The 27,342-nt window shown below is 41.4% G+C and overlaps 1 long non-coding RNA gene and 1 pseudogene across 10 annotated transcripts in view; one reads left to right on the top strand and one right to left on the bottom strand.

Annotated features, from left to right (window-relative positions):
- LOC106010467 (uncharacterized) overlaps positions 1-27,342 on the top strand; it is a 215,740-nt gene that overhangs the window by 56,423 nt on the left and 131,975 nt on the right. The window lies entirely within an intron of this gene.
- Positions 10,577-11,869, bottom strand: LOC101696678 (eukaryotic initiation factor 4A-I pseudogene; annotated as a pseudogene).

The following is a 27,342-nucleotide window of genomic DNA, read 5'->3' as shown; positions in this document are numbered from 1 at the left end:
GGGTGAAGGGAGATCAGGGGATGGAGAAAAAGTAAGAACCAAGGTGTATCATGTACAGGTGCAATTTCCCAATGAGAAATGTAAATGTATTGTATACCTAAAATGTACAATAAAAAAATTTAAAAAAAAGATAATCCATTTACCCTCATCTTAATTTTTTTAATCACTCAATAAAACACTACATTTTTTTTCATTAAGTTTATTGGAATATTTTAGGTATAAAATACAGTTACACTCATCATTGGGATCTTGTACCATTACATGAGTATCTTGGTTCTTATTTTTTCCCCCTCCTCTGCCCACCCTTCCCTACTTGCAAAGACTTTGTTTCCATTTTTTTCCTTTTCTCGTATTTTTTCTTTTCCCTTCTTTCCTTTCCCCTACCCCTCCCATTTCCCCTACTCCTTTAGACCTTTTCTTCCTATTACACAATATCAATTATACATTTTTAAATTACAATATCAAAATTTAGAGGACATTGCCACAGGTTTTACAGAATTTAAAAGGATATAGAAAGCATATTACAAAAATCTTTTTTGAAATAAATTTGACAACTTCTAAGAAGTAACTTAGAAGACAAATTAATGAAACTGACTCTGGAGGAAATATAAAATTTGAATAGCACCTAATAAAGAAAGTATATTCCTAGCTTGAAAACCTACCTATATGACAACAACCAAACACCACATATTTGAACTCAACCAATTTTTTAGAAATTCAGATGGTGTATATTATCCAATAGTTGTGGTTGGTGCAATACTTACCAGTTCTTTTTAAAATGGAAGGAAACTTGGTAGGAAAGAAGGATAAAGGAAAGTTTATGGCTTGGAAAATCTACTTCTAGAAACATTGAGTGTCCTCTACTGGCAGAGAAATGCCTTGAATGTGTTGTCGAGTTACAGCACAAGTTCATAGGCCTATGCTGCCTTAGCCTAACACAAATCATCCCTCTATGGTAGAATACAGTCTGAATATGCCAAAGATGTATTCTTTTTCCTTGGAAAGTTCAGTCTAGTGGGAAGTCATCATCCTGTAGTTTGTAAACTTAGTTTATGTAATAGCAAAACCATTCTAGTTCCTCTCCTCCAGCTTGCCACAGCTCCTGCCAGAGCCCTAAGACGTACATGCAGGGTTTGTGGGTTTTGTTACAGGTGGAGGGAACTGAAGGAGAGAGTAAAGGTCTAGGCTGTTAGTCAATGAGAAGTCCAGCTTCAATAAAGGTCAAACAGCGGGCTATCAGAAGGGCTGATGAAGGGCTTTCCTCAGAGAGTAAGGAAGGAGGCAAAAACAAAGCACAGATGGGAGGGACAGTCGGTCCTCTGTATCCATGGGTTGTGCATCCATGGATTCAACTAACTTTAGATAAAAAATATTCAAAAGAGAAAACTGTGTCTTTACTGAACATATAGACTCTTTTCCTTTGTTATTAATTCCTAAACAATACAGTATAACAACTATTTACATAGTGTTTGTACTGTATTAGGCATTATAAGTAATCTAAGGATGATTTAAAGTACACAGGAGGATGTGCACAGTTGTATGCAAATCCTACACCATCTTGTATAGAAGAAGTTGGATGTTACTGTGCACACACAGGTTGGGGAACCAATTCAGTTCCCTGTGATTATTGAGGGATGATTGTTCTTGGCTTTTAGAAAGTTCCTACTAAAATGTAAAATTTCTTTATGCCAAAAGAAGGCAGTAGTATGTTGAAAATGGGAATGAGCTTTAAGCAGTATAGACCTGAGTTTAAACCCCAACTTTTCCCAACTTGTTGCCCCAGGTATGTTATTTAATCTCTCTGAACTTTAGTTGCTTCATTGATGAAGTGCCTTCTGGGGTTGTCATAAGGTGCACAAAAATGTTTGTAAAATGGTAGACAATGAGTGGTGGGTATTCCTCATGAGCCGCCTCATCAGTTAACAGGAGCTTCTATAGAGTAGGTGCTTTGGGAAGGAAGAGCCAACCAGAAGGTAAAGGAGGACTAAAGAGGAAAGTGAGCAGGCCTTCAAAATATTACCTGTATCACAGTTTATCCAGAGCAGGAGGTCCATGAAAAACAAAACAAAACAAAACAAAAAACAATCTAAAAACCAAAGAAACTCCTCAAAACCTCAGATCTTTATTTTCACTGAATTCTGACTAAAATTTGACATTTCTTTTTATTATGTGTTTATGAAAGAAGCCCCAGAATATCAGCAGCATTTGTGAATTTGTCATCAAATCATGGATGTTTTCTTATTAATATATTTTAAAATATCATTCATACTAATCACTATATATATATATTTTTTTTTTGGTACCGGGGATCAAACTCTGGTCCTTGTGCTTGTGCAGCTAATCACTATTTTAAAATTATGATAGTACTTCTGCTACTGCTACTGCTATTTCATATATTAGTAAAACAGCACATGCGTTACTACGCTACCAACTTGCTTCAAAATATTTTGATAGCAGAATTTCAAGGTAATCAGCTACTTTTGCAATTCTATTTATGTATTCTGAGGGGTCCATAGGCGTCATGAGACTAGAAAAGGAAGCTAAGCACAAAAACTCAAACATTTTTGGCGAGGTCAAGAACCAGGTTGGTAGTGTGGCTACTCAGTCATTGAGAATTTATCTTCTTTTCTGAGGCTGTTGGTAATGATAAGATGCTTAGCATTCTGGCCTCCTGTATCACACAAAGAGAAAGGGCGAGATCTATATATCTCTATTCCTATCTACATCTGCATCATTTATTTATTTTTCCCATCCAGAGGTGGTCATTTTGGATATAAAAAGAGAATTGTATTAATGGAGTGCCTTACAAAGAGAAAGTTAAAAAGTTGCTGGTCTCTCTAATCTTCTTTTTTTTGGTACCGGGGATTGAACTTGGGTCCTTGCGCTTGTGCAGCAGGCGACGAAACCACTGGGCTAAATCCCTGGCCCCTAGTCTCTCTATTCTTGAAGAACACATCTCTTTCTTATGAGTGGGAAGGAAATATTAAACTAGTCCATTGAGGGAACTGGGAGTGAAACCAGTTTATTATTTTTCCAGAACAGCTGAGCTACTCTGTTTGTTCTAAGTCCCTTGTCTGTCTGATTGTCAAGTTGCTTTGCCTGCCATCCACAGCATCTTTGGGTACTTTTCTGGGCCTTTCAGGTGTGTTTTATTTTGGCGGAGTGTAAAGTGAGGTACTGAGTCCTAGCACCCATGGCTCGTCTCAAGTACTATGACTGAGAAGGCAGTAGGGCAGGGTTAGGGGGGTGGGGGAAGGGCTAGATGTGAGGGGGGTGGAGGGGGGCGGGCCAAGAAATCTCACAAGCAGTTTGACCTGAAAAGAATTAACTAGACTAAAGACTTCACATTTTTTTGCTCACATACTCCATGAAAGAATTCTGAAAGACTCTTCTTTTTTTTTTTTTGTATTAAATTCTTTTATTGGTACATTGTAGGTATACAACACAATTATATTTCTCATTGGGAATTGTACCTTTATATAATGGATCTTTGTTCTTATTTTTTCCCCATTCCTAGCCCTCCCTTCACGCCCTCCACCCTTCCCTATCTACAAAGACTTTATTTCCATTTTTTCCATTTCTCAGCATTTTTTCCTTTCCCTTCTTTCCTTTCCCCTGCGCCTCCCACTACCCCTACCACTTTAGACCTTTTATTCCTATTTTACATTATCAATTATTCATTCTAATAATTGGTACATTTTAGGTATACAATATAATGACATTCATCATTGGAAATTTGCACCTTTACATAGTCTCTCTTGGTTCTTGTTTTTCACCCTTGCCCAGCCCTCCCTTCAACCCCTCCATTCCTGCCTATTTACAAAGATTTTGTCCCTATTTTTCCATTTTCTCATATTAATCCCATTCCCTTCTATCCTTTCCCCTGGCCCTCCCACTTCCTTCCCCTTTGCCCCTTTTCTTCCTATTTCACATTACCTATTATACATTTTGTCCTTATTTACACTTTCAGTTTCTCACACCAGAGAAACTATTCAGTATTTACACATCTGTGTCCTATTTATTTCACTTAAGAGTATTGCCTCAATGTGCATCCACTTAGCTATAAATGTCTCTAATTTCTCATTTTTTATGGCTGAGTAGTACTCCATTTTATTAAAAAACCACATTTTCTTTATCCAGTCTCCAGTTGATGGGCATTTGGGCTGTTTCCAAGTTTTAGCTATTACAAACTGTGGTGCTATGAACATGGGTGCACATATATCACTGTGGTATGATTCTTTTAATTCTTTGGGGAAGATCCCCAGCAGGGGAATAGCGGGGTCAAATGGGATTTCCAGTCCTAGTTCTTTGAGGTATCTCCATACTGATTTCCACAGTGGTTGCACCAGTTGACACTCCTACCAGCAGTGGAGCAGGGTTCCTCTTTCCCCACAGCCCTGCCAGCATTTGTTATTGGTTGATTTCATGATAGCAGCCATTCTTTCTGGAGTGAAGTGGAATCTCACCGTTGCTTTCATTTGCATCTCTTGAATGACCAGTGATGTTGAACATTTTTTCATGTATTTATTTGCTATTTCTACTTCTTTGTGTGAGAAATGTCTGTTCATTTCAGATGCCCATTTTTGGATTGGGTCTTTAAATTTGGGAGGTCTGATCTTTTTAAGTTCTTTATAGATTCGAGATAGTAGACCTTTGTCTGAGGAAGAGCAGGCGAAGATTTTTTCCCACATTGTGGGTTGTCTCTTCACACTGCTGGTGGTTTCTCTTGCTGTGCAGAAGCCTTTTAATAAGAAGAGATCCCACTTGTTGATTGTTTGTGCTAGTTCACGGGCAACTGAGGTTTTGTTCATAAAATCTTTTCCTACACCGATGTCTTCAAGGGTTCTACCTAACCTCTGTTTCAACTGGTTCAGAGTTTCTATTTTAATATTTAGATCTTTAATCCATTTTGATTTTAGTTTAGTGCATGGTGAGAGATACAGGTCTAGTTTTAATCTTTGGCAAGTTGAAGCCCAATTTTTCCAGCACCATTTCTTAAAGAGGCTATCTTTCCTCCAGTGAGGGTGTTTGGCTCCTTTGTCAAAGATGAGATGGCTGAGTGTGTCTGGTGTTGTTTCTGCATCTTCTACTCTGTTCCACTGGTCCTCAAGTCTGTTTCTTTGCCAGTACCATGCTGTTTTTAGCACAGTAGCTTTGTAGTATAGTTGCAGGTTGGAGATTGTGATACTCCCTGCCATGTCTCTGTTACCTAGAATTGCTTTTGCTATTCTGGGTCTCTTCTTTTTCCAAATGAATTTTTGGATTGTTTTCTCGAGGTCTATGAAGTATGCTGCTGGGATCTCAATTGGAATTGCATTAAATCTATATAGCAGTTTTGGAAGTATGGCCATTTTCACTATATTAATCCTTCCTACCCAGGAGCAGGGAATGTCTGTCCATTTTCTGATATCATCTTCAATCTCTCTTTTCAGAGTGCCATAGTTTTCAGAGAAGAGGTCTTTGATTTCTTTCGTTAGGATGATTCCTAGGTATTTCAGTGTTTTGGATGCTATTGTGAAAGGAATTATTTTCCCTATTTCTCTCTCAGTGAGTCTGTCATTGGTGTAGAGGAAAGCTATTGATTTTTGTGTGTTGACCTTGTAACCAGCTACTTGACTGAATTTGCTTATTAAGTCTAGAAGCCTTTTGGTGGAGTTCTTGGGGTCTTCTATAAAAAGTATCATGTCATCTGCAAATAATGACAATTTGACTTCTTCATTACCTATCTTTATTCCTTTTATTTCTTTCTCTTGTCTAATTGCTGTGGCTAATGTTTCCAGAACTATATTGAACAAGAGTGGTGATAGTGGACATCCTTGTCTTGTTCCTGATTTGAGTGTGAAGGATTTCAGTTTTTGACCATTTAGTATGATATTGGCTGTTGGTTTTTCATAGATGGCTTCTATCAGTTTGAGGTAGAGACCATCTATTCCAATTTTTTGTAGGGTTTTTATCATAAATGCATGTTGGATTTTGTCAAATGCTTTTTCTGCATCTATGGAGATAATCATATGGTTTTTGTCCTTGGCTCTATTGATATAGTGTATTACATTAATTGATTTGCGTATATTGAACCATCCCTGCATCCCTGGGATGAATCCCACTTGATCAGGGTGTATGATCTTCTTGATGATCTTCTGCATTCTGTTTGCCATTATCTTATGAAGGATTTTTGCATCTATGTTCATTAGTGAGATTGGCCTATAGTTCTCTTTTTGGGTTGGGTCTTTCTCTGCTTTGGGGATCAAAGTGATGCTTGCTTCCAGGAATGAATTTGGGAGTATTGCTTCCCTTTCAATTTCATTGAAGAGTTTAAACAGTAGTGGCAGCAGTTCCTCTCTAAATGTCTTGTAGAATTCAGCAGTGAAGCCATCAGGGCCCGGGCTTTTCTTAGTTGATAAGTTTTTAATTACATTTTCAATTTCACTGGTTGATATTGGGTTGTTCAGAATTTTCAGTTCTTCTTCGTCCAACTTGGGTAATTCATATGTATCTAGGAATCTGTCCATTTTTTCTGTGTTGTCCATCTTATTGGCGTATAGGTTCTGGAAGTAGGTATTGATGATCTTCTGGATTTCTGCTGGGTCTGTTGTACTTTCACCCTTTTCATTCCTAATTGCATGGATTTGGGCCTTTTCTTTCCTTTTTCTGACAAGGTTGACTAAAGGTTTGTCAATTTTGTTGATTCTTTTGAAGAACCAACTCTTGGCTTCATTGATTTTTTGTATCATTCTCTTAGTCTCCATTGCATTGATTTCTCCTCTGATCTTTATAATTTCCTCCCTTGTATGAGCTCTGGGGTTATCCTGCTCTTCTTTTTCTAGAAGCTTGAGGTTCAGCATCAGTTTGTTTAATTGGGCTCGTTCTGTTTTCCTAAATGCATATTCACTGCTATGAATTTCCCTCGTAAGACTGCTTTCCTTGTGTCCCATAGATTCCGATATGTTGTATTGTCATTGTCATTTAATTGAAGGAACTGTCTGATTTCTTCTTTAATTTCCTCTGTGACCCATTGGTTATTCAGAAGTGTGTTGTTCAATTTCCACATGTTTATGAAATTTTTTGAGTTTCTTTTGCTATGGATCTCCAATTTCATTGCACTATGGTCTGATAATATACAGGGGATAACTTCAATTCCTTTGCACTTACTTAAACATGTTCTATGTGTGAGTATGTGGTCTATTTTTGAGAATGACCCATGTGCAGCTGAGAAGAATGTGTATTCTGATTTTGTGGGGTGGAAGACTCTGTAAACATCTGTTAAGTTCATTTGTTCAAGGGTTCGATTGAGTTCTAGTATTTCATTACTTATTTTTAGTCTAGTTGATCTATCTATTTGTGACAGTGGGGTGTTGAGGTCCCCCACTACAATTGTATTAGTGCATATATGACTTTTCATGTCTGTTAGTGTTTGTTTTATATAGTTGGGTGCACTAGTGTTTGGTGCATAGATATTTATGATTGTCATCTCTTCCTCTTGGATTCTTCCCTTTACAAGGATGTAGTGTCCTTCTTCATCTCTCTTCATCAGTGTTGGTTTGAAATCTCCTTGATCTGCCAAGAGGATAGCTACTCCTGCTTTTTTTGGGTTCCTGTCACGTGCAGTATTGTTTTCCACCCTTTAACTTTCAGTCTATGAGTTTCCTTTTGAATGAAGTGTGTTTCTTGTATGCAGCATATTGTTGGATTTTGCTTCTTGACCCATTCTGCCAGTCTATTTCTTTTGATTGGTGAATTGAGACCATTAACATTGATGGTTATAACTGAAATGTATTGACTTGTCATTGCCATGACTTTTTCTTTTTGTTGGGTTCTCCCCCTTTACATTTAATTTCTTGTCATGCCAGATGGGTTCATTCTGCTTTGCTTCCTGGGGTTGTGATCCTCAATGTCTGTTCCTAGGCTATTGTGTAAAATTCTTTGGAGTGCTGGTTTGGTATTCACAAAGTTCCTAAGGTGTTCTTTGTCATGAAAGTATCTTATTTCTCCATCCATTTTGAAAGATAGTTTTGCAGGGTCCATCAATCTGGGTTGGAGGCTGTTTTCTTTTAGGGCTTGGAATATGTCACTCCAAGCTCTTCTTGCCTTGATGGTTTGCATTGAGAAGTCTGCTGTGATTCTGATGGGCTTTCCTTTGTATGTGATTTGTTTCTTTTCTCTGACTGCTTGGAGAACTTTGTTCTTCTGTTGTGTTTCTGGAATCTTAACAATTATATGCCTATGTGTAGATTTTTTTTGATCAAGGCTATTTGGAGTCCTATATGCCTCACTTATCTGTATGTCAAGCTCTGTCCCCGTGCTTGGGAAGTTTTCTGCCATTATTTCTGTGAAGAGATTTTTTATGTCATCTCCACTCTCTCCTGTTTCTTCATTGAGCCCAATCAGTCTTATGTTATTCTTTTTTGCATCATCTAGCAGCTGCTGGATTGATTTCTCATGTTCCCTTATAATTTTGAAGCAATTTTTCTTTTCCTGGTCACTAATTGCAATCTTATCTTCTATATCTGAAATTCTGTCCTCACACTGGCTCATTCTGCTGTGTAGACTTTCAATGGAGTTTTTTATCTCCTGGAAATCTATTTGCATCTGTTTTATGGATTCCATTTGTTTCTTATGTTGGGAGTCCATCATGTTCCTCAGCTCCTCTCTAGATTTATTAATCATGTCTTGCACTAAGGGCACAATTTCTCCTGTTATCTGAGAAATTATTTCTGATTTCCTTTTTTCCAGATCCCCTTTTGTTGCCAGTTCAGTGGGTCCAGGTGGTTGAGTATCAGAGGGTTCCATCTCATTTCCCTTTGGGGTTGCTGTAGGTGATCTGGAAGTCTGGTTTTGAGGCTTATTTACGTGTTTTCTCATTTCAACTGGGGCGGGGGGCTGTTAGCGCCTGCACGGATTACCTCCTCTGAGCTGGGTGAGGTGGGACAGGGGCCGAGAGCAGTGGTACAGATGGTGACCCAAAAGCCCTTTCCTGTGGGCTGGGAGCAGCCGGAGGGATGGTGGCCGGGAAACCCCTTCCTCTGGACCAGGAGCAGTGGGATGGTGGCTCAGAAGCCCCTCCCTCTGGGCTGGGAGGGGTGGGAGGGATGGTGGCCTGGAAGCCCCTTCCTCTGGGCCAGGAGCAGCAGGACAGAAGGTGGCCCAAAAGCCCTTTCCTCTGGGCTGGGAGCAGCGGGTGGCATGGTGACCGTGAAGCCCCTTCCTCTGGACCGGGAGCAGTGGGACGACGGCTCAGAAGCCCCTACCTCTGGGCCGGGAACAGTGGGACTCAGTACCTTGGTCTGGTGGTCTGGTGTCCTCTGCGCCTTTGTAATGTGGAATCAGGTGGCTGCCTGTCTGCAGTGGGGTGATTCGGTGTCTTCCGTGTGACTCAGGACCTCGGTAGGCTGTGCACAGACCTGCCTGTGTGCAGTGGACTGATTCGGCGTGTGTTTCGCGTGACTGGGGACCTCGGCAGTGTGTGGGCAGTCCTGCCTGTCTGCAACGGGATGATTCGGCGTCTTCCGAGTAACTCAGGACCTCGGTAGGGCGTGCACCTAAAAGTCAAAGTTTGTCGAGATTTCAGTCCATAGTCAGGTGGCTCCAAGGTAAGATGGCATATCAGGGGGGCATCACAGAAAATAAATAGTTCATGGTATGGAAAGCAGAAGGCAGCAAACAGCAGCTTTATATTCTGTCCCTTTATATCTGAAAGACTCTTTTTGAGTTGACATGTAAAATTTTTTTTATCATAACTTTAGATTGTTGCAAAGTATGTGTTATATGAGATAGTGAATATCATATCCATGATTAAAATATACTTTCATCTACACTTTGGAGATCCAGTTTTAGCTCATTTAAGTTATAGAGAGTGTCCATCATATAAATTAATTGGCAAAGCTAGTCCTTATTGTCAAGCCATTCTGCCAGTTTGGATTTCCTTTCTGTAAGAAAAAAAGAAGTCCAACTTCATTTCTAAATTCAAATAAATGTGCTAGCATGCAAGCTCTTGGAATCTTCTAGCTTTTGACTTCTAATTCTGAGAAATGGAGGAGAGAAACAAGGGAGAGAGGAAAGGGGAAGGGGGAAAGTTGGTCCAGAGTAGGGTTGCCATGAGTTTCCTGCCTGTTTTCAATATTTCTTTTTTGGCAGTTTCCAAGTTTTCATTTTATTAAGAATTTTGTTGTTTGTTTCCTGAGTCAATAAATACTGTACGAAACAATGTAAAAATGGCCACCATTTTCTCTTCCCTGCTCCCCCCACCTGGGGACATCCTCTTCAGGCAACCTCACTCGAGCTTCTCCCTGGACATTTGGTCCAGCAAGTGAGACCAAGTTAACGTGTTATAACACCACTGAGTTTTCCAGAGGACTTTGGCCAGGGGAGGGAGAGCCTGGATGTGGAGATGACTAGGTTAGGGAAATGAATGACTGTTTTTTTGGGAGGAGACAGCACCTGGGGTGAGAGTATACCCCTAAAGGAAAAGGCATCTAAAATGTTCACAGTTTCTTCTTTTGCCTCAAAAAGTGACATTTATTTAAAAAAAAAAAAGGAAAAAATATTGACATGATGTCCATCCTTTGGCTCCCTTCTGTCCTCCCTCCAGTGACCCCTAAGCCCCCTCCCTCAGCTCCCCAAGAGTGAACTCTGATTGAAGCTAGGCAGCAGAATGGCCCCTCTCAGATGAGGTCAGCAACATTAAGGGGCATCTTTTCAATGGAGGTGTTGTAGAAAGTCTCAATGTCTCAAAGAGTCCTTTTGTCTTCTTCTGTCACCGTGTTAATAGCCACACCCTTTACAGAAAAAATGCCCACCATGACCGATTCTGTGAGTGTAGTTTTCCCTGTTTGTGGGAAGATCATAGTTGATGACTAAAGAAACCTGGTGCGCATCAGTGCCTCTGGCCAGCAAGTCAATACTCTGCTAGAACCAGACCAGAACTCCCTCATGATCATATCTCATTCCTTTCGTTCCATATCTCCATGCATCACAGAGACAGTGAAGTCTCAGGCATGCACTTCTCAGTGAGCCAATCAACCTTCCTTCAGGTGTTAATGAAGATGACTGCCTGGGTGATGGTCAGGGTTTCATACAAGTCACACAATGTGTCCAGCTTCCATTCCTCTCGTTCCACGTTGATGTAGAATTGGTGGATGCCCTCCAAGATCAACTCTTCCTTCTTGACGAGAATCTGAATGGGGTCCCTCATGAACTTCCCTGGTCACCTCTAGCACATCAGAAGGCATTGTAGCTGGCAACACAACCACCTGGGTGTTGCTGTTGAACTTTTGGAATATGTCATAAATCTGGTCCTTGAATCCACGGCTCAACATTTCATGAGCTTTGTGTAGCACAAACATCTTGATGTATCTGGGAAATGGGTATCTCTGATTAAGCTTATCAAACACGCAGCCAGGGGTTCCCACAATGATATGGGGAGGTTCCATCTGCAGCTTCTGTACCTCAGCATGCATATTGGTGCCTCCAATACAGGCATAACACGAGGCACCCAAGTGCCTCCTAATGCCATGACCACCTTTTGTATCTGCTGAGCCAATTCTGGAGTGGGAGCCAAAACTGAAGCCTGGGTAGCTTTTAGATCTAACTCAATCTGCTACAGAGTTGATACGGCGAATGTAGCTATTTTCCCAGTCCCGGACTGGGCTTGAGCAATCATATTATAACCCTTGATACAAGGAAGAATGGCACGCTGCTGGATGGCAGAGGGTTTCTCAGAACCATAGGCATAGATGCCCTGGAGGAGGGACCCAGAGAGGTTCATGTCATCGAAACTGCCAACAATCTCATTCCCGTTACTCTCCATGATGCCTTCGGGTTCCATCCCATCTGGGCCATTGTCTCTGGCTGGGGAATCCTGATTCACAGACATGATCCTTAGGAACTAGCTTCAATATTTCTTTCTGACGCACCCTTGATGTTTTCCCTACCGACTTTCCTCAGGAGGAAGCCATGGAGGTTTTCACCCCCAGAAAAATGAACCTGAGTTAAGACTAGGGCAAGTGAAGCCTGGTGGGTATGCCTTTTGTTTTGCAAAGCAGGCAAAAGGCAAGGGGAGCAAAAAAAAAAAAGGGTTGCTGAGGCACCATCATTGGCAGATTGTTCTCAGCAAAGAGGACATACTGTAGTTGAAGATTTAGCAGTTGACTTCCCCAAATTCTCCCTGCCCTTCCTGCCGATGTATCTCTTGGAGCCTTCATGAGCAGGGGGTATGTAAATGCCCCAGTGCAGAGACCCCGAGCTAGTTCAACTCCACCATGATTATTGCAATGTGCTCCAGTTCATCTTGAATTAGAGAATTGAGTGACTGAGACCAGAACAATCTCCCGAACCCGAATTCTTCCCACCACCACATCCACTACTGCTCCAGGTGGCCACAAACCGCCTGTGATCACTGGGAATTGGCCAAGTTCAGTAGATTATTATTATTTTCTTTATAATTCAATGTTCTTTGTTTCACAAAACATGAATGTCTCAACTTTTTTTTTTCCTCCCTTGAAAAGAGCACTGCCTTTGTTTTTGTTGGCCCACAAGGGAACAGGGGATTACACCTTCTCATTTCATACAGTCCTTGCTACCAAGCAGCAGTGTGGCCCAGGCAGACAGCTCTTTAGAAAAACAAATGCTTAACAAATAGATGGGCCTCTGTCTTGGAGCTGAGTTCTGTTTTCACACCCCACTGGAGTGCGGGGTGCTGGATGTACAGCATCAGTACAAGATTGTTGGGCTCATTGCACCTTCTTCCATAGGCAGGAATTTGCATGGAAATTGCTGCTCAATGTTGTCAGGACTCCTCTAAACATTTCACTCAGAGAGTTATGCCCAAAACGGGAGTTTGCCCTCTGGGCTGCATCTCTGTTGGGCTGGGAAAGTGAAATTCCTTCTTGAGAAAAGACTTGTCTCAGAGTGTCAGATCCAGGAATCACCCACATGACAAGACACAGATTTTTATCTGCCTCCAGAGTAGTGCTGAGAGGGCAGGGAAGGCAGGGCAGGGCTTTGCCCTTGTCTTAATGACTGGAGGAAGTGTTGAAGTATTTTCCCCAATTCTCACTTTTCTGCATTGGCAGGCATGGTGTGGAGTGTGCTCCAGGGCCGGGTAGGAAAGGGAGAACCTGAAGTGCATTCCCTCACTCTCTTGAGCTGCCTGGCCCCCTCCTGAACAGCCTCTTATCTGCCCAAGAGCGGTGGCTGACTCTTCCAGAGATTCAAGATTTGACCTCAGTGGTCACTCCCCAGTGTGGATGGAAGGGGGCTGAAGCTTTCCCCAGGGGCACAGATTCCTTCTTGAGCCTCCCTGGGGGAGTGAAAAACTAGGCTCCAGGTTTCAGCCAGGGTGAACAGGTGGGGACACGTTCAGTTTTTATTTTATTGTATTTCTGTTAAGTCTGAGTGTATAGGCAGCTCTCTTGGTGCAGGATTGGCATTATTTTTAACATTTTTGTCCTGTGAAGTGACTCCAAATTGTGACAAACCCAAGACAGAGAGACTGCAAATGCCTTTGTGGGATGGAGTTGATTGTCGGAGGTGCTAGATAAATAGCGACATGGTTCCCTCTGAAAGAGGGTTCAGTCATAGCTCCATTCCTCAAATGGGGTCAGGGACACCAGGAGGCCCAAGGGACATCAGGCCCTGTGTCGTCTGGGTCAGAGGAGAGGCCTGAAGTGTGAGCAGTTTTATGTTTGCGGAGGGGAACTGGGACCCAAGGAAAGTGATGTGGTTAAGCAGGAAAAGCTGACAGGGCCTTCTCTTCAAGATCTTAAGGAGAAAAGACAGTGTATATATGAAGTGATGTCAAATAGGAATGGTAATAAATTCAATTCAGATATGAGCCTTTGAAATAGTAACACTTATAAAGTACTCACAGGAGACAGATAGTAGTCTACTGGGTGCCTTTTAATGCAAGGTTTAAAAGTTTTACTCATTTTGATTTTTTCATAAATTGTTTTGTTTGACCTGGAGGTTTGGGTCTTTTTATATAATCATTATACTGGAATTTTGATAAGAAGATGGATGGTATTAGAAGAAGGTTTGGGCTGAAGGAATTAGGATGAGTTGAGTGATAACTAAAAAGGAAAAGGCAAAGGGAAGGGCAGAGGCCAACTGGAGAGCCGAGGAAAGGAACAATCCAACTAGGACTGTGACTGCACATTGGGGATCATCACTCCTCTGCAGATGATAGTCAAGGGCATGTCACACTTGACTCACAGTTTTTTGGTTTTTTTTAGTACTGGGGATTGAACTCAAGTCCTTGCGCCTGCGCAGCAGGCAGTGAAACCACTGAGCTAAATCCCCAGGTACTCACAGTTTTAACTATATCAAAATTGTTCATTATATTTAAAAGCTCAGCAACTTCACAACACAATTTGGGGCCCTGAGTTGCCTAGGAAAATCAGAGGAGCTGGAGACACAGGCCACAATCCTGTGTGTTAGTAACTGGGTTAAAACGAGGGGTGCCTGCCTCCTCCATGAGGAGAGGAGCTCAACAGTTTGTATGGCATTCCTGTTTGCCACACTTCCAGCCACCTCACTCCCCAACCTGTTCTGCTCAGTCTGTGGGCTCTGGGCTCAGTCCCCGGGGGCTGGCCCACTGCCTGGCTTCCTGGGAGACCACTGGGCTGGTCTGTGCTGACGCTCTTGTTGACTCCTCTAGTCATCTTCGGGAGTAACCGCCTGAGGGTTGAAGGGAGTCAGGACGTGCTACCCCCAAATAGGGTACCTTGGCATTTGAGAAAACAGCAGAAGCAGGAAGGCCACTCTCACCTCCCTTTGCCCTTCTCACAGATGCAGTTCCATAAAACCTTCATTCCAGAAGTACCCTCCCTGGATCCAGAGGAAAGAAACATCCTTACTCCCAAAGCCTCGAGACACAGAGAAGAATCTAAACAAACAGGCCCTGCTAAGCTCTTCCCTGCTTATTCCCATTAGATGGCACCCTCTGTGTCCACTCACACTGCTCCATGACTTTCTACTCTTCGTCAAACCTGAGCCTAAAAACACACAGCTTTCCCTATTTCTCTGGTTTTCATTTCCTTAGTAAGACTCCTGTGTAAATAAATTCGTTGCTTTTCTCTTGTAATCTGTCCTATGCATGCCTCAGTCATGAATCTAGTGATGGGTGAGAAAAGAAATCTTTCCTCCTCTACTGACCCATGTCACAGTGGGATATTAGGAAAGTTACGAAAATGTGTCATGATGTTGCGCATATTGATGGCAGTTGCAAGCTCTGTTGAACATGTTAACGTTAGAAATTGGACATGATGCTTAAGGGAAAGGAGTTTGTCCACCTGAAGCACAAATTACTGAAATCATAATTTTTTATAACTAAAGGTATCGATAAAGCTGTGAAAAGAGTAATTTTCTTGCACTTAATTTTACTTATTTATTTTGAGATAGGGTCTCACTAATGTTTTCTAGGGTGGTCCTGAATTCCTGTGTTCAAGGAAACCTCCTACCTCAGCCTCCCAAGTAGCTGTGACTGTATGAGTGTTCTACTGCACCCAGTTGTCCTGGACTTTAAGTAATTCCAGAGGTGCATGTCAGTTATGCAGTATTCAGAAAATAATGCATTTTAAAGATATGCATCGAAGAATACACAGATACGATGAGGTGGAAACTCAGTTCCACCTGAGATATTTTATTTGCTGAGATATTTTATTCTCATGCTTGTGGTCCTATGAATTTCATGACCTAGCATTGTTATTGCTTTAACTGAACATATTCCTATAGCTGCAAAACAAGGTGATTTAGTACCATGTTAAGGCAAGGGCTGGGGAAGGTGTGAGTTTCCTCGTGATGAGATAGAAGGCCTTGTGGACACACACCAGCCAGCTGGTAATCTCAGGGATGTTACCTAATTTTTCCAGGCTAATTTCTAAAATGAAGATAATAATACATCGGACTGCTGTGGGGATTAAAGGATAAATACAGAAGGTACACAGTTTAATGTACAGAACCTAGTTAGTCTCAATAAATGGTGGCTTTTATGATAATGGTGATGATTTGTATTGCTCTTCCTGAAACCACTTATGGAAGCTCCCAGATTCTCTGGGTCAAACTAATTATGAACCTATCCAGCTGTGTAGCGTCTGGGTAAGACTGCAGGCAAAATGCACAAACATGACTGCTTTCATTGCATTCGCTCTCAACACCATCTCACCATGGATGTTGGCAAAACATCCATAAAACTTGTGTTTACTGAAGAAGCTCAGTGGGTAAGAAGAATGAAAGGAAAGGCTAAAATGATGGTTAGTACCAGGGAGAAAGGAAGAGAGAGAGAGAGAGAGAGAGAGAGAGAGAGAGAGAGAGAGAGAGAGAGAGAGAGGGAGGGAGGGAGGGAGGGAGGGAGGGACACTCTTTCCCTCTCAGTGTGTAGTGGAGAAGGAATTTACCTGGAGGCAGGAGAGAGTTAGATGTGCAGACATCCTGCTGGGCCCTTTGGGCTGTGCTGGGGAACAAGGGCTTGAAAGCCTTCCTGTGGTTTGACCTTCTCTCTAGCCTAGCAGCTAAATGAGTTTAATTAAGCAAACAAACACAGCAGGCAAACTCACTTTACAAGCCCCGGGAGCTGGAGAGGGCAGGGAGCTGCTCAGCTAGCAGGGCAGTAGCAATGGCCACGGCCTTGGCAAGCAGTAACTGTGTGTTCTCCAGCCTCAGGTGTGAGTAGGAAAGAGCAGAGAAGTGGGAACACAGTCCACGCTCGTGCCACCTGGTGGGGCCAGCAGCCCTGCTCCAAAGAGAGCAGCTCGCCCCAAGTGAGAAGCTTGAGCAGAGATATCTTCTAATAGTAGTTGATTTTCTATTAATAAAACTTCTTTGTGATTCATGTGGCCAATATGCTTGCAAGTGGGAGAGTTGGTGCCAGCTTACTGGGTGTCTAAATTTGCTGAGGTTTCGGAGTGGGCCTTAAAACATTAAAATGCTGACCTGCCCCATTAAAAGGTACCCCGAGGACCAAGTGCAGGTATATTAGAGGAGGTTTGCATAAATGCAGAGATGACTCTTGCCAGAGAGCTCAGATTGGCCACCAGACTGAAAGAAAAGAATATAAATTTGTCTATTACAAGCCTCTCTCCCACTTTCCCTTCTTAGAAGCACCAGATTGGACTTGGTGGTCCAAAGAAGGTCTTCTGAGGTCTTTTATCCTTTTATGGTCATCTCTACAAGCAGTGGAGGGCTCTTTCTGGCTGTGCCGGATGTTCTCGGTTTGCTCCTGCACACTTGTCCACCCTGTTCTGTGCTCTGAGAGCCATCATGTACGGACGTATCAACTGGGCTCCCCCCCACCCCCTGTTGCATCTGGCCAGGGAAGAGGATCAACAAGAGAATTTGTAGTTTATATGCCTATGCTCCTGCACTTCCTGACCTTGGGTTGGCATTGGCTGGGCTCCTCCTTAAAGGCCATAGCTTTTATTTGGTAGTCTCTGCTGTAGTCTGGATCTGGAATGTCCCCCAGAGGCCCATGTGTCAAAGGCTTGCTCCCCAGTTTAGGGCTATTAGGAAGTGGTAGAACCCTTAGGAGGTGGGGCCTTGTGGGAAGTCTTAGGTCACTGGGGGATGTTTCCCTTCCTTCCTGACTGCAATGGGGTTAGAAGTTCACTCCACCACAGGCTGCTTCCTCACTGCCCCAAGGAAATGGGGCTAATCAGTCGTACACGGAAATCTCCAAAATGGTGAGCCAAAACAAACCTATCCTCTTTTTAAGTTGATCATCTCAGGTACTTCTGTTATAGAAATGGAAAGCTAACACACCTTCTCTTACAGCTGCAACTGTAACAGACAACTTTCTGGGCCAGCTCTATGGCTGCAGGGCACCCACCACACATTATTGTATCTACTTCCTTTAACCCTGCCCTTCCCATTGGAAACAGTCCTTTCTGCCTGCTCCTGTAACTGCTTCCCCCACATCTGGTTGGATAACAATCCCATGTCCTCATCATGAGGGCTGAGATCTTTGCTCACTCCTCGCTCCCCACCCCCCAACTGTACAGACCCCCAGTTGTTTTCCACTGGTCTAGCTTTTTCCCTTGCACCATTTTCCCTGGCCTATCTTACCTTGTCTTTTTGAGCCTGTGTAGTGAATGACAAAGGCCACCTCTCCCCCTGCTTCAGGTGGAGCTGTGGTGGACAGTTGACTGCCAGAGGCCTCCAGTGGAATAACCCAGGCAAAGTAAGAGCTTTGTTACCACAAAAAGTAACTCCTGAAACTTCCCTGGAGTTTGGAATGAAGGTTATGAGGTGAACCTGAATAAAGAATCTTTCTCAAAAAATCTGAAGCAGTTGCCCAAAAGCCAAGTATACTGTTTTACGTCACCCTGACTTGGTATACTACTACTCATTTCTGAGATATTTTCCTAAAATTTGTAGAACTGAATAAAAATACATAATATAAATTTATAAGTGAGTATACATGGCAGACACTACAGAATAGTACACATTTTGCTCCTTATTGAAAGTGTGATTGTGTGCTCTTCACCAGCGAAAGCTAACAGGGCAGACAGTGCTGTCCCCACTCAGCTACACAGCACTGGCTTACTATATTATATGGTCAGTGTAGTCAGCCACAACCCTCCACTTCCTTGCCTTGAGTGGAGAATTCTACATCGTTTTTACTTTCTGTCATTTAATCTAAGGAACACTGTCAACCCCTAGTGGCTGACATACAGTCAGTAAGGAATAGTTCTGGACTTGGTGCAAAGAACAAAACCAAATCAAACCACCCTGGGCGTTTGTGATTGGAAGAAATTTCAAGGAAGTAGTTGGGAAGAGATCAGGATGGGAAGAGGGAACTTACGGCTGGAGGGGAGGCCTTGAAGAAGCTGAGGAGTCTCACAAACTTCCCTGCAGCCTAGAGAATTGTCCAAAATTTTTGGCTTGGTAGCTGAGAGAAACAAAGCATGACATGATTTGAAAGGAGTCAAAGAGGACTAAGAGTCTATAGATAAAGACCTTGGTGCTGTCAGGGGATGCCATGGACCTGTGAAGAGATTATGCTCTAAGTACCTGGTTCACTGACATGCCCATTTCCAACACTGTACCCGCTCTCTGAGCTAAAAGGGCTCCAAGAGCCATTTATTTTCTGCTCTCTGTAACAGTTCCCCTGAATATGCCCTGATAAATGAGACAAAGGGAAGAAATAGAATTTTCATCTAGAGCTTTCCAAACAATACTAGCTACAGCTTTGCAAAAGAGGCCAAAATAAGCAGCTGTCATGCATTCATCAAATTCAGGACTCTCTCAAGTATTAAATCAATTCCGTCAAAGCAGTTTTATTGCTGATGGATGAATGGATTGAGGGAGATGCATAGCTTTAAAAGGGTTTGCCATTTGGAGTAGAAAACCTGCCGTGCGGCCCAGTGGCTTGGTGTCATTATTTCAGGGCCTAACACTATTTACAGGGTACACTCCAATTCTGTTGCTCCTGGGCTTACTTTGTTGAATTGCACTATTTTAAAAGTATTTTACTTTCCATGAACTTAAAATCAAATTTAAAATACTTCCACAATTCTGGTGTGCTGCAAAGAGCCATAGTCGCTCACTCAAAATCATTAATATTTAGGGAAGGTCTGGTCCCCGCTTCTAATCTTTTGGTGACTGTAGCAGAAAGAAGAGTATCTGGGTCTAACTTTATTGTAATAATTATCTTATTGTTTCTTGAATTAGCAAGTTGACTCTTTAAACATGGTTAACGCATTGAACTCTCTGATCTTAATTGCTTATTCCTGAAATTTAAATGGGCTGAAATTAAAAACTGAGCTCCATTGTGTCTATTAAGGATGACCCAGCATGAGTAACGCAGACATTGTGCTTATTTTCTGGAGGCATGATGAATTTATCTCGATTGCTTATTTCCTTTCAGTTAGCCATCACGCTTAAGTAATAAGTGGCTGGATTTTGTGACTTTGTCTGGAACACATGAGAAGTAGCCTCTAGCAAAGTCAGTAGATCATAGTGATTTAACCAAGCTAAGTAGCTGCTGTGTACCCCTAACTTTCCATGTCTCTAGGGGAGGATTCTGCAGTATGTGTGCTTTCTAGGGACTGGCAAATTGAGTAGAGGTTGAAATGAAGAAACCCTGACTATCCTCCATCCTTATAGAATAACTTTCTTTTGACTGATTTCAAATTTATTATCTTTAAAATAGCATCCATGTACTTGTTCAAGAGATTTTAGTATGGGATAGTTTGGGTGAGTGAGTAGAATTTCCCAGTAGGAGAACAATTCCCATAGCACATTTGCCCTTTATGGAGGTGCTTTGGATTAGCTATAATGCTGTTCATAAAAGCGAAAAGATTTAACCCCTCTATACATGTTAAACACAGAAACATACATTATTCTGTTTTGAGAATGCTAGAGGGTACTAGCCAGCTCCCTGAAGATAGTTAGAAATAAATGAGCTTGAATGAAAGACAGGAGAGGGGTTTCTCACTGGAGAGACTGGCAAACACTAATATGAGCTACTTTGGGAAACTATGAAGCTTTTGTTAAAAAGATCTTTAAAAGTAAGGCTATATTACCATTGTTCTATAGAGTATTTGTTTTATAGACAGAAAGGAATGGACTAGAGCAGATTGTTTTCAATCTGTGCCCAGTAGGGCTTCTCATGGTAGGTGGGTGAGGACCACATGGAGGTCCAGCTGGTGAGACAGCATAGCCACATCTCCGACTCTGAGGCGGGCACTGCTAAAGCCATAAAAGTTAAGAAACTCTCAACTATTTACTTAGTTTCAAATTTAGGCAAGAGATGAGGAGGAGGACAGCACTGGACAAAAACATTGAAAAATTTACTTTGAAATGAGAACATTTCTTTTTTAAATATCATCACTAAGAGCACTCTCATTTGGTTTAAATGTATGTATGTTATAGATGTTTAAAAGGGCTACTGTGTGTGGCTGCTGGTAGGCATTTAATATTTGTTGGATAAATGGGTACAGAGGAGAGCAGATACAGTGAACATATTTAGCTTATTTATTGCTTGATATTTTTGGGCAAAGAAGCATCTTGATATGTTTGTTATATAGAAAAGGAATCAATGTTTTTTTCACTAGAAAGTACCAAACAATAAATATTTTAAAAGTATGGTTTTATGGACCGTACTATCAATTTTACCTACTCAATACTGCTGTTATGGAGCCATAGATAATATATAAGTGAGTGGACCTGGTTGTGTTCCAATAAAACTTTATTTACAAAGCAAGTAGCATTTTGGGTTTGGGCCTAGAGCAGTTTGTGGGCCACTGGTGTGGAGTCCAGAAGGGATCAGATCTTTCAGCTTCAAGGGATATCAAGGTTAATCACAGTGAATCACTGTTCAGTGTGAGGAACATCACTAGTAGTGGCTTATTGTTGAATAAACATTCTGTGTAGAGGGTCTAGACTTTTATTGCAGAATAGTTGAAAAGAAAGCAACCACATGTGTATGTTGGCAAATGTTCATTTTACTTTGCTGTCATTTTAGCAAAGTTTCCTTTCTGCTTTTTGAACTCTAATAAGATGCTGCTACATAATCAAATATTGGAAAAATATATTTATCTTTCAGAAGATGTTTGATTTAAGAAAAATTTTGTGTGCTATAGATGTGAGGCTTTTGTTTTTGTTTTGTTCATAGAATGAATTCTCTTTCCCTTTTCACAGATGTAGGCTCCTTTTTTTAGGAAGGAGCCAACAGTGATGGAGCCAGATGAAGTCAGTGTTTAACACTAGGCAATCCAACATGAACAAATTCAGGATGTCGAACGCATTTCTGGCAGAAGCAGAAATGGCTGACTCATAAATCAGCAGGGATTTTGTAAATGTCTCGTATACTACAAAGCTATTTTCTTTATGGAAACCTCACCATATTTATTCTTCTTTCTCTCTGGCCCTATCTCTGTCTTTTCTCCTTCCTGTTCGTTCCTTTCCCTCTATTCCCTTCCCTCTCCTCTCTCTGACACACACGCACCCACACACACATACAGAGAATAATTACTGTCACTTTTTTGTTACTTAGCTTACATTTTATTATTATGATGGCATTTCAGCAATTTTATTGATTATGATAACTGCATAAGTTCAAACCATTCTAAATTTGAGCTACTTGTTAAAAATTAAAACATTGTTTGTCAGATATAAATCTACTCTAGAAGCAGAGATTTAGCTCAGTGGTTCCAGCGCCTGCCTCACAGGTGCAAGGTCCTGAGTTCGATCCCCAGTACCAAAAAACAAAAATAAAAACAATCCCCCCCCAAAACATTATTTGTCTTTGGATTGGAATGGTAAAAGGAAGCAATCTTTGTGATGGTTGGACTTGAGATACAAAATTATCTCATTAACTTTACCTATAAAACTATTAGCATGGTTAAAAAAATCTAGACCAGTGTAGCATTTCTTTTTCTTTAGCAATGATACCTAGCTAAGAATAAATTTCATTTATGCAGATTCTTTTTTTAAAAAAGGATCTAATAAATAACAAGAAGCTAATTAATATAAACTGTCATGATTAATTCTGCAAACTGCCTGGAAACTTAACAAATTTAGTCCTGGGATTTCTGTGGCCCTAAGCAAGTGTTTTAGATTTTACTTCAGTTTTTGCATTTTAAAATCACAAATTGAAAATAAAAAGAAAGGGCTAGAAATAAACTTATCTGACTATATGTCTTTACTTTTATTTTATGTTTACTAATAATGTGCCTAAAACTTAGGTAAGATAATTTGCCATGGGACATATTCCTGGGAATTTTGGGGTTTTGGAGGGTGTTATGGTTTAGATCTAGGATATCCCTGAAAGGCCTCTTGTGTTCAGAGGCAGGTTTTGGAAGGTGATTGGATCGCAGGGGTACCATAATTATCAGTGAATAAATTCACCAATGAATTCAGAGCCAAGTGTGCTGCTGGAAGGTAGGCCTTATGGGAAGAGGTGAGTCACTGGGGGTGTGACCCCGAAGAGTATATCTCCTTCCCCACTTCTTCCTCTTTCTCTACCTCCTGGCCACCATGATGGGAGCAGCTCTTCTCTCTCAGGCCCTTCCACCATGTTGTTTCTGCCTTGGAGCCAGCAGACACTGGACTATAACCGTGAGCCAAAATAAACCTCTCCTTGTTTAAGTTGTGATGTTACATATTTGTCCTAGCAGCAAGAAAGTGACTAAGACAGAGTGTCTTTCTTTACACCAGCTTGGCCTGAGCTTTCACAAGAACAAGGATTTCTTAGAGGAAGGTGGGTCAGGCAGGAGCCATGTGATTAGTTTCCCAGTGGGTCAGCCTCATTGTGGTTCTGTGTCCCTATGGTTCTTTCCTGCATTTAGCCATCTCCTGTTGGAGTGACAGCGGGGAGGTTCTGTCATGGCTTGTATGGGGGACTAGGGTGCTGAATTTCTATAGTAGTTCCCTCTCATTATCTCAGCCATCTTAAAAAGAAGCACAAAAACTGGAAATAGCTTCTGTCCTGTGCAATGAGATGATCACCAAGAGGACATTCTGGGTAACTGAGGATTCTGTTTCTAGTATGTGTCAGGCACTGTGCTAGCACTTTTTCACTCTTTTTTTTTTCGGTACCGGGGATTGAACTCCGGACTCTCATTCTGTGCCTTCTGTCATGTGAGGACTTTATCCCTTTTGGGGTATTCAAGGTGCCATCTTGGAAGCAAAGCATAGCCTCCATCAAACTTGAACCTACTGGCTTCTGAATCTTGTACTTCCCAGCCTCCAAAACTGTGAGAAATACCTTTTATAAATCATCCAGTTTCAGGCATCTTGTTATAGCAGTATTGTATTGGTTAGCTTTTTATCCCTGGGACCAAATACCTGACATATACAACTTGAAGGAGGAAATGGCTTATTTGGCTCATGGTTTTAGATGTTTTGGGGAAACATTTTTGAGGCAGAAACATCATGGCAGAAGGACTTGGTGGAGCAAAGCTGACAATTCACAGGGGAGGGTAGCAGAGGACAGGGAAAGAGCACTAGTGAGAGACACCCTCTCCAAAGGCATATCCAGTGACCCACCTCCAGCTGGGCTCCACATCCTAGCAGCATACTGAGCTCTGAACCTCAGTGCACTAATCCATTAATGAGTATAGTACCCCTATGATCTGATCCCCTCTCCAGGAGTGTCCCAATCCAATCAAATTGACAACTAAAATTAATGCACACAAGTGGATTATCATATGTAAAAGATCTTTTGGATTTGATAGTGTCTCAAGGATTGCGATAGTGCGGCACTGTAAGGACAGACAGTGGATGTACTGCATAAACACTGAATGACATCCATATTGACTTGGACCTAGAGGAAGAATGACTGTTACAGTTTATATGTAGAGTCCCTGAAGAGCCTCATGCACTTATAGGTGGGGCTTTTGGAAGGTGACAGGATTATGAGGGCTCTGCAGCAGACTTGCTGTTAGGAGGCAGGGTCTGGAAGCTGGTCACTGGGGGTGTGGCCTCGAAGAGCACACCTCTCTCCCTTCTCTTTCTGCTTCCTGGCCACCATGACATGAGCAGCTTTCCTCTGCTATGCCATTTCCTGCCTTGGAGCCAGCTGACCACAGACTTAAAATTTGAGCCAAAGTAAACCTCTCCTCCTTTAAGTTAGAAGTGTCTTTTTCCCAGCGCAGAGAAAGTAACTAAGACAGTGATATAAAAATGTTTTTAAAACAAATTTGCAAGTAGCTGTTAACTTACCAATTGCTTCTGACTGGTAAGGACTGTTGGGAATATGGTGCTAAAATGAGATGGATTCCTAAATCTTACTCAAATTTAGAAGAAAAGAGCAATTTATGTTATCTGACACAGACACAAGAAGGGGCAGTGACCGCTGGTTGTATATTGGTTATACAGGTAGAAAGGACTTGTTCCAAATTTTGCATCTTCTCTATTTTTCCCTTCCTTCTCTCTTCTTTTTACCTTACCCCCCATCCTCTTTATCTTCTATTTCTCCCCTATTCTCCAGGAAATGAAAAATTATCAAGAAAGAGCAAAGATTATATTCCTTCAGTTTCTCAGAAATGAGGTATAAAATTACAGCATGATAAGGATAATAATAAGAATAATACACAGGCAATTCTACCAACAGTGAAAACAAACTTAGCTCAGCTCTGTTTTGGTGTGGCCTATGAAAGCCTACAAGTTTTTCAATGATTCATAGGGTGCAGAGTGAAATTCAGGTGAAGATATCTCTGTGGTCTGGTAAAATTGTCAGTGATGAGGTGGGGAAGGACTTTTGCAAATGTTTCTAGCCTATGTATTTGTAAGTTTGAAATGGCACAGAAAGCTTATTAGGTAAACTGATTGAAAGTGGATTCAACTGTTAATGATCTATTGGATGCGACTAATACTATACATATAGCCTACTGGGACAACAACTCTAATGTTACGCTCCCAGTTTGTAAAGATGAACAATGGTAAGGATGTGGGTTATTGTTACTGAGATTATGTGGGAAGTGATTAGGAGGTGGATGGCTAGAGGTTCTGCCAGTTCCTGCTGTGTGGCTTCTGTCTAATTTATATAGCTGATTGTTTGGAGGAGGACACATCAGAACTCTGAGCCAGCTACCCATAAATAATGAATGGCTCTGCATGGAGAAGAGGACTCTGAGGCTCCCAGAGAGGGATTGGTATCCACCCAGTGCCCTCATCCCTCTCTGTCTATGGTATCTATCTATCTACCATCTATCTTTTTAATCTACTCATCCATCTATGGATCTATCCATCTGTAATCTCAGAGGAAATTGAATTCAAAGAGGCTGCTACTGAAAGAATTCACACTAAGAATCACTTAGGGAGGGTGCTCTAAGTGTCCATAATCCACATTAAGGACAAACTGTGAAATGAGTTTGGACGCAGTTAATCTCAATGGTCTGTTATATCCACAGTTTGGTAGAGAAATCACTCATTTGCAAATTGAGAATGTCTTTGTTAGAGATAGGTGATATAACCAATAAGAACAATCCCAAATATCATATTGGGGTTGAGCAATAATATACATATTTAAATCCCCCAAGAATGTATTTAAGCAGAGAAGATCAGCAATGGCCTATTGTACCCATAATTTGTGCAGTAAAGAGGCCCACAGTGGACATTTAAAAAGCAGACCATGGCCTGACTTCAGTGGCAATGAGCTGTGGACTGAACTTCATTGAGAGCTACTAGGCACTTCCCCTCATTCAGTAGTAATAGCTCCAGTGGAACCCTTACACACTTAAATTCTTAGTGTAACAGGCAGGATAGAATGGACGCATTTTTGTCTTTACTTCAACAAAGATTTTTCCCCTGCCTTTAAAGGCTTATTTCTGTTGGCATTAAATAAACAGAAGGACCACGCATACCACCCCCAACTGGAAGTCTAAATTCAGAATGAGAGTTTAAATCCATACTAACAGTGACATTCAAAATTGAGTCATGCTATAATATACCATATATCATATATTGTCAAATATTGCTTTGGTTTGCAGCCATAATTAATATAAGCTAGCCATTAATAGCATAATATATGATCCAGGAATCTTTAATATAACAAAAGCCAACTATTATTTATCTCTAATGTGCTATAATCTTTTCTCACATCACAAAGCATTAACAAAGGGTATATTCTTTAATGTTACACTCCCATGGGTTTATTTGAACTTCTTTCCAGTTTAATTAGCTTATTTATTTTAATTAAAGTACTGTGCAACATTTACATGGTGTTTAATCTGAAAGTTAATCCTATTTTCTTAAAAGATTAAGTACAGTAATAAATATAAAATAATTGTGGCTGTTTCTCATAGGACTGGTGCTTTGGCTACATGAACAATTTCTGGAGGAAATAGTAGAAACATAGACTTTCTCCAGTGTTCTTTCTCTAATATTCTTTCATTAAGACATGAATGCCACAAAAACTAGCTTTCTAACCAATAAAGAGATTCCAAAAAAGCCACATCGTCTATGGATGTTTACGTCTTTTGGATCTGAGGCCAAATCCCCAGACCTGCCGAGTAGCCTGTTCTCCTGTCCCATGCCCAGATCGTCTTGGTGACTTTGAGATTTCCTAGGGACAAGCATGGCCGCTCAGTGTCTGTGTAGACAGCTTGCATAGCAGGCACCCTGTCTCTCAGTTGTTTGACCTCAGAGATGATGATTTCCTCCTCTACTCTGACTTAGACTCTCACTTCCATGGTCACACCCTAGACCTGTCCTTGCCAGGGATTCACTCAAACTTGCCGTTCTTCAATCACTGCTTCTGTTCCTTTCCATTTCTGCTCCAGCAGTGTTTCATTAAGACCTCCTGTCCATGACCTCTCCATCTCCTCTTGTTTTTATTTTCTTCCCAATTCACCTACATTTCACAATCACTCCCACCTGTTTCTTGCAAGTTTCCTCAATTCCTTTGTT

Source organism: Heterocephalus glaber, unplaced genomic scaffold, assembly GCF_053883595.1.
Source record: "Heterocephalus glaber isolate CG9 unplaced genomic scaffold, H.glaber_assembly_v1.0 deba00000347, whole genome shotgun sequence".
NCBI classification, from domain to species: Eukaryota; Metazoa; Chordata; class Mammalia; order Rodentia; family Bathyergidae; genus Heterocephalus; species Heterocephalus glaber.
The sequence above is the reverse complement of the archived record's forward strand: the minus strand, read 5'-3'. Positions and strand labels throughout refer to the sequence as shown.